Source organism: Astatotilapia calliptera, chromosome 3 (genome assembly GCF_964374335.1).
Source record: "Astatotilapia calliptera chromosome 3, fAstCal68.1, whole genome shotgun sequence".
Lineage (NCBI taxonomy): Eukaryota > Metazoa > Chordata > Actinopteri > Cichliformes > Cichlidae > Astatotilapia > Astatotilapia calliptera.
Genome location: NC_137424.1, coordinates 47,309,125 through 47,321,627, shown reverse-complemented (window position 1 = coordinate 47,321,627; position 12,503 = coordinate 47,309,125). Strand labels below are relative to the sequence as shown.

General features: G+C 38.9%; 2 long non-coding RNA genes across 2 annotated transcripts; both read right to left on the bottom strand.

Moving 5' to 3' along the window:
• Positions 1–205: 205 nt before the first annotated feature.
• LOC145425448 (uncharacterized) lies at positions 206–2,101 on the bottom strand. The gene is made up of 2 exons (XR_013906135.1): positions 601–2,101; positions 206–445 (listed from the first exon to the last, which is right to left on the bottom strand). It is a non-coding gene; the product is annotated as an uncharacterized LOC145425448 (long non-coding RNA).
• Positions 2,102–5,746: 3,645 nt separating this feature from the next.
• LOC113019212 (uncharacterized) lies at positions 5,747–6,574 on the bottom strand. The gene is made up of 4 exons (XR_013902619.1): positions 6,436–6,574; positions 6,252–6,319; positions 6,088–6,160; positions 5,747–5,936 (listed from the first exon to the last, which is right to left on the bottom strand). It is a non-coding gene; the product is annotated as an uncharacterized LOC113019212 (long non-coding RNA).
• Positions 6,575–12,503: the final 5,929 nt, after the last annotated feature.

Here is a 12,503-nt window from a genome sequence, read left to right as displayed (position 1 = left end):
GCTCCAAGCATTCCCTCAAAGGTCAGAGTTTTTTAGTAGTTAATACGTCATTTTTCTTAACATAATTGGTGATATAGGTTACAAGCAAGTCTGGCGCTGAACAGAAATTGTCGCGCTATGCTCCTTTATTTATTGTGTTTATTGTGCATAAATAGTGAATTGTTCTGACACACTATTGCGTTTCGCTTCTGTTATAACCATGGTACACTGACAAAAACATATACTTTTATTCACAGGATAAAACAGTTGTTTTGTATCACTAATTGTCCATTGCGATTACAACATACAATATTATTGTCACTGCTACATTTCTGTAATGCTACTGTAACCGGTTTCTGCTTCATCCCGCTGCAACAGTTCGGCCCAAACAGACTCCTCGACTCTGCGTTGTGTAGTGTTTTTAAAAAGACAAGGAGTCTCTGATCGATCGTTGCCACTTTATTTCCTGAATGGAAACAACGGTGTATTATCAGTGCACAGGCTCGCCACACACCACTCCGCACAGCACACTCTCGTATGGCTACGGCAGACTGGCAGCGATTACTGCAGCAATATTACAATTTCTAATATACAATAAAATAACAGCAACAAACGATGTACCTGAATGGAAACAACGGTGTATTATCAGTGCACAGGCTCGCCACACACCACTCCGCACAGCACACTACGGCAGAACATCTCATTAGCATTCCGCTTTAGCATACAGTTTCACACATTAATAAACAAATGAAAAGTACATAAAACTGGTGTTGGACATGTGTCCACTAAGCACTTATTACACTCGGTGCTCGTCAGCTAATCAAACATGTTTTATGTGTCTGTACTACTTAGCTATATTGTGTGCGGAACAATACAACTCACCTCTCGTATGGCGTATGGCTACGGCAGACTGGCAGCGATTACTGCAGCCAGCCACACCGAGAGGGGGGGGCGCTGTTTCCCCATTACACTGATATTTGTGGCAAGTGGAATAATACCACATAAACACTGTTACACTACCAGAAATTATTTCCACTACTAATTAATTACCGTTGAGCTCAAAGGTTATATTAATAAACTGTTAATGAATGTGTATTTATGAAGACGATTTGTGAGACTGGTAAACTTATGATATGTACAATAGTCTTTCGTTCTACACGGTGCATTTCAAGGTCCTGCACCCATCCGTCGGTAAACTGTACCTGGGCTTGTTGCAGTGACCTGAAGTTACTAAACTTCATGAGTGTATGCACTCACTCCAAGAAGCGTATAATTATAAATCTGAGCGTGGTGAAAGTTGGGCAGCACGCTGACGTCTTTTGTCCACTCTTTCACTCCTTTGATTTTTTCCTCGTATCTTTTCTTTGTCTTTTCGTCGAGTCTGTCTTTGTTCTGACCGGCATTGTTCTCCTTTTGTTTTGTACATTCCTTTTTTGTGCGGCAAAGAAAAAAAAAAGAAGGTATTGGAACCGGAGAATGAACGTTTTGCGGTGCTGCAAATGTTTGCATTTGATTTGTTTGATTGGATTGTTTTGCCACGAGTTCCCGGCATGCAATGCGCGAAAATCACGTGATTGTTAAACAAGGGGGAGGGTGCATCCAGCCTCCTCGGCTGTAATTGGTCCAGCCCAGAGTCGATCATGACCAATTGGCCAATCCAACACCTTTCATTATATATACCCTTCCTAAAAAAAAAAAAAAAATCCATCGGCCCATAAAAACAAAAAATCGCCAGCGGCCCACCGGGCAATGCCCGGTATGCCCGATGGCCAGTCCAGCTATGGATAGACATGTATTTATCTATGTCTACAGAATGTGTGTGCTCTTCATGTTTATTTTCATGTTCCCCAGTCAGTCGTGTCTCATGTCGCAGTTTGTCACTCCTGTGCCTGTGCTTCGTGTTCTCTCTGTTCAGTGTCAACGTCGTGCCTCTGTGCCTGTCGTATGTTTCCTGTTTTATTTTGATATCCCCTGTCCTGTGTGCAGTGTGTCTGGTATTGCTTCCCTTGTGTTGTTAGGTCTGATTTGTCCCGCCTGTGTTGCTCCAAAAAAGTCACCAAAGGCAGATTCCAGTGTAAACGCTGTCTCCACATGGACAACTGGACTGATGCACCTCCTGCTGTCAGACCTGCAGGGTTTAGGCCTGTGGTGTTCTCCTCTGTCTCATACTGAACATAAACTATTTTTTTTGAAGTGGCACAAGTAATTTGTGTGCCTTCTTATTTGATGCAGCACACCTGATTGTTCTGTAAATAGATTTAAATGGTTATATAAAAAACGCCTGAGGCCTTGGCTGCATTTTTAGGTAAATGGTATTAAAGAACTTTGTTTGCAAAACTTGTGCATAATTTTCTAGAAATGTAGAATTTCTATTTGCATTTCAAGTTATGAAAATGATTCGTTAAACATGTTTGTGGGTTTTACAGTAAAAAATATAACTTTTTTCTACTCGGATTTTGAATTTTTTGTCTGGATTTAGATCAATTGTGCTAATATAGTATACCAAAATGAAAAAAACCCTCAAATTTCAGATATTTAAGGTTGTGCTGAAAATAATGATACCAAACGAAGCAAGATAAACAGCTTTTAAAGGTGAAATATAGAAGTAAAATCAAAAGTAGTCAACAACAGCCAATTATACCAGGACCCCAGAGGGTTAAGTCCTGTGTTTCTTTCTGTCATTTGTCATGTCGCACACTCATAATGCTGTGTGTTTCTTTCCTGTTCCAAGTCAATTCCTAGTTTTCAGTTTCCGGTTTATTTTCTAGTGTTTGAGTTTCTAGTTTTGCTTTGTATTTGGATGAGAAGTTTTCCAGCGTTAAAGCTATCGTTTTGAGTTTACTCCTCTGTTTACGAGTCCTACACTTGGGTCCAACATCCTGCCTGCCACACAGCAAACCATGACAATAAATCTTAGATAAACTAAACCAGCTCCACACACCGACTCAGATTAGAGTGAACCATCAAACAACATGTTTATAACAAAACATGAGTCTTCTGATCACATGACCTGAAATAGTACAAATAACTCATACTCTGTTCTTCTCACTAAAACATGTTTATGGATCAGTATTAATCAAACAATAGATGTAATAGATGTGATGTACTCACAGAATAGGCCCAGCTCACAGAGCAAAGTGGCTCCCATCCTCACATCCAGCAGTGACACGTCTGAAAACTTCTACAACTTTCTGTAAAGAGAGAGAGTGAAGCAGCAGCACAGCAGATACCAAAGAGCTGAGAAGGAAACAAAGACTTTTTAAACTTCTTCTCTCAGCTTCCTTCCTTTTACACAGAAATAGCAACTTAACAAGATCTGACCACTGTATGGTGTGACATCTTTATACTCTCCTGCTGCTGCAGAAACATCAGGTACTTTCTTTATGAAAAGGCCTGTAATATAAAAACTAAACCGAAAAAAATAGACAAACAGTAAGTTTTATTATACAAATATCAGCGTGACTGAGCAGCTAAAAAGGCAAAATAAGATCACAATTTCAGGATAACTTTTAAATGTGAAGTGTTTAGGTTATGTTACGTACAGAACTTTATAAACAACCAAGAAAACAGATTCATACAATATTAAGGTTTTCTTAACTGACAAAGCTGAGCTTGATTCATTTAAAGTATTTCATTACACTAATGCAAAACAGAAATAGTGTCCTTAACCAGAAGTGGGCATGAAGCAAGAGGAAGTCCTGCCCTCTCTCTCAGATTACTCGTGCTGCTGTTTTCATGGTGATGTAAGCTGTGTCAGTGACAACACAGTGGGCTGGTTCCTGGAGAATGTGAGTAATGTTTTTAAAATCAAAACTGAAATGTAAAATAAAACACTGTCTGACTCTTTTATAAACTGTTTCCACTGAGAACTATTAAAGCAAATCCAAAATGTACACCTGTTTGAGCTGACCACATACAAAACATTGTCAGTCTGATGTTTGGAGAGCAGAGCAAAGCTGCAAACAGAGCCACCGTATGAATGCTATATTTGTTTCTTGTTTGGTTTCCTGATGCACATATTATTGTATGTATTTTATATATATATATATATATATATATATATATATATATATATATATATATATATATATATATAACAGAGCACACCCATTTAGTACAAACAGCATAACTCATGGGCAGTGGGTTGATAGGTTTGTAGCTTGAACCTATTCGCTGGAACGTTGAGGACAATATAATTACACAGCAAGCAAGACACAAAGTAGGCAAAGTTCTTCATGTTTCTCGTGCACGGGAGAGAACCGGACAAACGCTGTTCCTTCGCTTGACCCCAGTTGCTCTCGTCCGTTCTCCCGTAACACTACTCTTTTATTGAGGTTACATGAATATGCATAGGTTCATTAACATATGACGTCTACATACACACAAAGAGTACCTTGCCTGTGTGTGTGTGTGTGTGTGTGTGTGTGTGTGTGTGTGTGTGTGTGTGTGTGTGTGTGTGATTTGTGTGAGGTCAAGATGTGACCCTGTGAAGACTCCCCAAAGCTGGTGCCAGGAGTCTAGCGGGTCCATCTGAACAAAAGGCTCTTATACTTAAAGAGATATACGTGTGTTTGCTATACCATATATCAGCAAGAGAAGATACGACCTCTCCTAGGAGGTGTGTGATCTATGCCAGAACACTCTGTAGAGGAGTGAACGCACCCCCCTCTTCATGCTACACAGAGTTGTTACAGACCTCCTAGAATGAGACATTCTTTCAATCTACAAATGATTATACACCTCTAAGCATATATGGTTAAATATTTCTAAGCATAAATGACAATCAACAATACAAAACCTAACAGGTGTTTCCCCTTTTCTGCCAAGAGACAGAAGCTCAGGATCAAATAACATCTCAGTTTCAGAAGAAATACCACAGAGTGGGGTTTATGCAGCACTTTTCTAGTTTTAATGACTATTAAACACTAATAGTGCAAGCCACATTTATAAAACATTTTATTTTGTACACTTTAAATACTTTAACCCTTCAAGACCTACCATAGAACCAAGTTCGCCAGAGCTTATATTATATTTTTACATGCTGTGGAGCCATTTTTGGGAGCATTTCAAGTTGCTATACATCAATACAACCATTATAGCCCAAACTTTAATAATATGTCTGCATTAGGTGCATAGTAATTACATAAATTGCAAAAAAGTGCAATAAACTACAAAAAAATTGAAAATCGTTTTTGTTTTTTTAACATATATTTCTAGTTAGAGAAATTTAAGAGGCTTATCCCTCAAAACTGTAAATACAAAAAAGTTACACAAACTAGTTTCCCACCACAGGAAATTTATTTTGAGTGTCTTCATAGTTTTATTTTTGAGATACACCAATTTTTATATACTGCAGGAAAAACGAAAATAAATATTATAGTGCAAATTTGCAAAATAACAGCATGTGCATCAAAATAAACTATTTCCAGCAGTGCAATATGAGTCTTAAGCATCCCAGAAACGACACAGAAAGTCATAAAGTCAAACATAACTTTTTAAAACACATAACAAAGTAAAACACAAGCTCATAAGGCCCCGATCGTAAAAAACTACATTTCCGCAAAATGACGTCACTTCCGGTTTCGGGCAGGTCATGCGGTCATGTGATAGTTCGCGCTGATGGACGTAGGAAGTGTTACAAACAGCTGATGGATCGGCGAAGCGTGTTTCTGGAATATCATGTTTTTGTTGCTGCAAGTGATTTTTATGCAGTTTTTGCAAAGCTATATGTGGCCCGGTCATGGGGAATGAGACAGGACACAGGAAATACTCTTTTGTGGGCTTTTTTATTCTCCGACTGTACTCGGAGGAGCACAGTTTTAATTCTGTAGTTTTGAGTGAAACGGCAAAATTTAACTATTCCACTGGCTCAGCCTAAACTGCCTTTCAGGGTCTGAGACAACAGTAACTATCATATGTACATGTTAAATCCAAACAGTATAGACAACAGTAGTGACCTGTCAAGAAACAAATACAACAAAAAAAGAGAAAACAAAACAAATAAACACATTGTTTACATCCCACAACTTCGCAGGTCAACTGGCAATAAAGTGCACTGTAAACTCTCTTTTAAACATACATTTCTATGGGAGAACATCATGAACTCACTTCGGTTTCTCCACACAGCTACTGTGCTAGGACAAGTACACACGCAGGAATCACACAGCAAGTGATCTCCCCTCTGAATCAAACAGAAACATACAGAGTTATGCAAAGTGAGTAAAAGTAAACTTAACAACTTTGAAATCTGTTAGGACACTGTAACTACTCACGCCAACCCGCTCTTCAGTCCCTTTCACAGCACGTGACCATTAAACATGCACCCGTCGCGCGTTAAGAACTGTACAGAAATGGTCACAAACATGGAGTCATTGCTAAAGAAACTTAGCTAATTACAGTCTACTACAACACTGGTGACAATATTTTGCAGTATGCTACACTTTTTAGCACATTTACCTCGTGTGTAGCTAGCCACAGAATCTTTTGCAGTCTCTAACTCTCCAGTGCTCCCGCTCACAGCGCTCAGTGTGACACAAACTTGAGTGCATGCGTGCTCTGGCTTACGGCGGCTCTTAAAGGGACAGTATACCCCCAAAACGCGAGGTCTAGTCATCACCATGACAACCCTACAACAGACCTCCGGTAGACAGGCAACCAGTCAAAAACACAATTCCCTCTTTTTAAACCCTTTCCATGCGTAGTATTAGTTCACTTGGCTACATATATGTGGAAGGAAACTGTGACCTAGGACAAGCTGATGGCATAAGATGTAAGTACAACTCCTCCAGTTTCATATGCAAAAAAAATTATTGCGCTAGCTTACTTGGTTTCAGAGCTACCGGGATTTAAAAATAGTTACGCAAAACAGAGCGTGCCCGCTCCGATCGGCTGTAAAGGGTTAAAAACCTCACATCCACAACCAGTTTTCAACACTGGATATGGTTTCTCGTCCACTAAAGAATCAAGAGGCTGCTTCTCCAAAAGCTGGTGACTGTCCTGGAGCCATGCAGGCAAATAAAACTATTTTTTAACTTATTCTTACTGTTTCTTCAAAAAGTTCTATAGTTGACAGTTAGTGTGTAGATTAATAATTACTTTCTTGAACTACTACAGGTTTGGGCCTGAGCTTCTTGGATGTGAGACATATGTCTCATGTTCAGTGGTTTTACCTGTTTTCTGCCACCCACATCACACCATGGAGGTCTGCAACGATCAAACTACATAGTGAAATTTAACCCTTTAAGACCTACCATAGAACCAAGTCCGCCAAGAGCTTATATTATATTTTTACATGCTGTGGAGCCATTTTTGGGAGCATTTCAAGTTGCTATACATCAATACAACCATTATAGCCCAAACTTTAATAATATGTCTGCATTAGGTGCATAGTAATTACATAAATTGCAAAAAAGTGCAATAAACTACAAAAAAATTGAAAATCGTTTTTGTTTTTTTAACATATATTTCTAGTTAGAGAAATTTAAGAGGCTTATCCCTCAAAACTGTAAATACAAAAAAGTTACACAAACTAGTTTCCCACCACAGGAAATTTATTTTGAGTGTCTTCATAGTTTTATTTTTGAAATACACCAATTTTTATATACTGCAGGAAAAACGAAAATAAATATTATAGTGCAAATTTGCAAAATAACAGCATATGCATCAAAATAAACTATTTCCAGCAGTGCAATATGAGTCCTAAGCATCCCAGAAACGACACAGAAAGTCATAAACTCAAACATAACTTTTTAAAACACATAACAAGTAAAACACAAGCTCATAAGGGCCCGATCGTAAAAAACTACATTTCCGCAAAATGACGTCACTTCCGGTTTCGGGCAGGTCATGCGGTCATGTGATAGTTTGCGCTGATGGACGTAGGAAGTGTTACAAACAGCTGATGGATCGGCGAAGCGTGTTTCTGGAATATCATGTTTTTGTTGCTGCAAGTGATTTTTATGCAGTTTTTGCAAAGCTATATGTGGAAGGAAACTGTGACCTAGGACAAGCTGATGGCATAAGATGTAAGTACAACTCCTCCAGTTTCATATGCAAAAAAAATTATTGTGCTAGCTTAAGTGGTTGCAGAGCTACCGGGATTTAAAAATAGTTACGCAAAACAGAGCGTGCCCGCTCCGATCGGCTGTAAAGGGTTAAGGCTAAATCCACACAAGCCCGGATAGATTTGAAAACGGCATTGTCGTCTGAAAACCCTCCGCGTCCATTTTATCTTTTTCAGTCATTTTCACAGAGTTGTGCGTCCACATTGAATCAGCCGAAAACGCTAACGTTCCAGTCCTGCGCATGTGTGAAACACAAGAAGATTCGACCTGCCTCATTTCTGTCTGCTGCTTATTTACTTTCCGGCTCTTTGAAACATCGCAGCAAAATGTCGAGGAAAAGCACCGAGTTTTTTAAATGGACTAAGAAGGAGGTGGAGTTGTTGCTGCGAGTAAGAATTAAAGGATTAGGAACAAAAGCTATCTGAACCATCTACAAACCAATATTAATCTTTAATAGGGCTGTCAAAATTGAGAGCAAACAAAACAACTGCTGTATAATGCCCTCCGCTATCTCAGTTTAATTGGTCACTTGACTGCATCACATGACTAAAATGTGTCATTGTTTTCAAAAAGTTTCCATTTTTGCTGTCCACACTGCGACGCGAAAGCACCGTCTTCAAATGTATGCATTTACAAAACGTTGCTTTTTTCCTTCACTGTTGACGGGAGGCCAAAACAGAGAGAAAAAGATGCGCTTTCAAACGAAAACGTATTAGTGTGGACTTACCCTAAGACTGCCTTCACAAAGGACCTATCCCAACCATGTAGCTATTAGAGTTGGATGTCTCGAGACTCCACTTTTACATGGTCTTGGTCTTGTCTTGGTCTCGATGGACTTTGGTCTTGTTTTGGTCTCACTGTCTCGGTCTTGCTGTCTCAGATCGACATAGTGGTCGGGAGATTTGGAGTCAACAGTATCCATGACACACACAACGTAACATACAATAATGTGTCATGCGTAAAAGCATTAGCTCTAAGACCCGTGCTTAGAGAGTGCTTTGTAGTGAATCAGAGTCGACTTCCATTGAGCGAGAGCCGGCTCCTCACTTAATTTCCTTTCGCTGCTCAGCTCTCACACAGTGGCTCCAATCCCTCCATATTGTGGCCAATCACATATGAGGATATAGGATAATATCATTATGTGAAAAACAGAGAGGGTGAGAGACGCGACAGTCAAGTAGAGCATGGGTCTATCCTCTTCTGAGTGAGACAGTGGACAGCAGTGAGGAGGGCTGTGCGAGTGCATTGCAAAAACACATAAATATGCCCGACACCCGTAAACGAAGCAGCATCTGGCTGCGGTTTAAAGACTTTGTTGTCTTGGTCTTGTCTCAACTTTGTCTTGGTCTTGACTCGGTCTGTAACCCTCTGGTCTTGGTATTGTCTTGGTCTTGGTTTAGGCAGTCTTCACTAGAGAGCGAGAGCGAGAAGAGGTTTGGCCCAGCCTTGAGGCCCTGCTGCAGGAACAGTGTAAAGATGCCACCACAAAGGAGCCAACAAAGACAAAGAGCCTCCTCCTCTGTCTTCAGACTCTGATTCAGATGAGGAAGCCCAGTGTAAAACGGCCCTGAGTTTGTACAGAGCAGAAACTGCCATCAGCGAGACAGACTGCCCGCTGCAGTGGTGGGCCAGTTGAGAAGGGACCCACCCACAGCTGTCTGTCCTGGAAACGCTCTCAAAAACACAAACATTTCAAAACAGAGCTGTCCGGTCACAGTGTGGACACTCCAAAACGCAGACTTTCTAAATCGATGATGCATTTTAGTCATGTGATACAGTCATGTGACCAATTAAACAAAGATAGCGGAGTGCTTTATACAGCAGTTGTTTTGATTGCTTTCAATTTTGACAGCGCTGTTAAAGATTAATATCTGTTTATTCATGCTCCGTATAGCTTTTCTTCAAATTCTTTAATCCCCAGGACTGGAACGTAAGCGTTTTCGTCCGTTTCAATGTGGACGCACAACTCTGTGAAAACAACTGAAAATGCTAGTGTGGACGTGGAGCGTTTTCAGATGACAACGCCGTTTTCAAATCTATCGGGGCTAGTGTGGACGTAGCCTTACAGACTCTGCTGATCGTCTGTCCCGCGATGATGCATTCTCTCACTAAGCTTGGTTTAGCTTGTCTGCAGGCTTTATTAAATGGAAAACTTCCACAACACTGCCTTATTCTTTTAAGAAGGAAAAACTGCATTTATGCTGAAATTTTTAGTGTTATTATTTAAAGACAATACCATTTGAAAATGTACTTAAAGTACTTAAAATAGCACTTTATTTTTAAGTCTGCCCAATTTTGGCCAGGGATATTATTTTTGTTTCTCTGTTTTGAATTGAAATGTAGTTTCAATGCTTTTTTTCCATAAGTTAAACGAGCTTTAGTTTACAATATTCATGTCCATGTCTATTATTTGATTCTCTTGCCCACTAAAACCCTGTTTGAATAAAAAAAAATTGCATTTTGTGTATATTGAATGAACCACAGATATAGTGAACTAGTAGTGAAGTCTAAACATAAGATACAATAATTTTTTTTTAATGAAAACTGAAGTTGAAGAGCCTCGGCACCATCTTGTGTTTTAGATGTGTAATTTTAGAGCAAGTCAGCAGGAAAGCAGAATTCCTAAGTAATGAAGACATAATTGGGTGGGAAATTCTTGTACTGTATAAACCAACACTAATAACAGGGTTCTGTTATATTACAGATGATGAAATTTAGCTAGTTATATGCTGACCATTTCACAGCACTAAAGGAGGAATATGGAATTAAATTAGAATTTTCTTTCCCTTTTCTAAACTTAACAATGTAGTTTTGAATGACTCACTAAGTGAAATGCAAAATTTAAGGTCCAAATGGGATTCTGAAACAATTTATTGCAGTTTCAGGTCGAGCTGTACATAGAACTATGTACAGCTCTCTGGCCTGCTCAACAGTCAGGTCAGGCCACAGTTCTTTATTGTCCATATATTCAGACGATCATTATGAAGGCATCTGCAAGTGAGAATGATAGATGTGCAGTGACATTTAAAGTACGTGGACTGAAGGCTGATTTGTCTTAAGAAGGGTGGCAGAAAGATGATTGGACAAGACCAGTGATGTCGCAATCAGCTTGACAATGTGGGTGTGTGTGATTATAGAGCTTCTTCATTGAATTTACACATAACCTTTATTTAATTTTTATCTCAACTGACAAAGCTGAGCTTTACTAATGTAAGTTATTGCATTACACTAATGCACGGTGATACAAATCTTTCCATTCAGGTGAAATTGTGCTTTGGTCACAAATTCAGCCACAGGAAGTGAATGAGCTAAAACAAATAGAAATAGAGTCCTCAAACAAAAATGAAGTCCTGCCCCCTCTCTCTGTTTGTCTCTCTTTCTTGACAAGTAGCTGCTGCATTATTGCAGAATGAGTGGGGTTTTTTTTTTTGTTGTTGTTGTTGTTGTTGTTGTTTTTAATACACATACACTTATTCTTCTTTTTTATACTAAGTTAATATACTGTGTTGTGTTGTTTGTTACGTTGTGATGTGTCATATCGTGTCGTGTTGTGTTATATGTAGTGCCGACGTAGGACAGTTTTTCCAATTTCATTGTACTACTGTACTATGTATGACTGTGCAATGACAATAAAGAGTTATCTTATCTTATCTTATCTTATCTTATCTTAATAAACCACACAGTGAGCCTCTTCCAAAGGGGGAAATATTTCAGAAATCTAACTTGAACTGATGTTAAAATGGGACAGTCTTCAAACACTGTATGAATATTGTAAGCACATTTGTGTTTCTTGTTAGGTTTCCTGATGCACATATTTTTTATAGATGTTAAACTGCAGCCTAACAAAGCAAAAGAGATGTAACTGAGTGATACTACACTTGATAGCTTGTCCTCATATTGGTGTTTAAGACATTTTATTATTATTATTTTATTATACACTTCGCAGGGATAAGAAGAAGAAGATATACGAGAAAAGGTAGAAATACGATGAAGAAGCCTGCTTTGCTGTTTGGTCCCAGTAAAGTGATCCTTTACATTACTGCCATCTTGTGTCCCACAGTCGGTTACTGTCACTGAAACCTCCACTTCTTTTCATGCTCATAGGATAGCTCTCTCTCTCTCTCTCTTTTAATGGGCGTGCCCCTCTCACACACTGTTTAAGCTTTTTGATTCATATTTTTTATAATCAAATATTTAAAAAAAAATAATGATGAAAGAAATAGAATATGAAGTATTTAAAATGAGCTCAAATGTAAATATATGAAGCAGTAATGTTGATGTGTGTGTAGTGAAAGTATTCCTTCTGTGAAAGGACTGCTGCTATCTACCCGAACAAATGTGACTGGAGTTTGTTTTAGAACTTAGATTTTATGCTATTTATGCCTTTTTTGCTGCTCTTTTTAAAATGTATTCTTTTTAAACTGTGTTGTGTTACGGGTTCAAATATTGAGGGTGAGCACA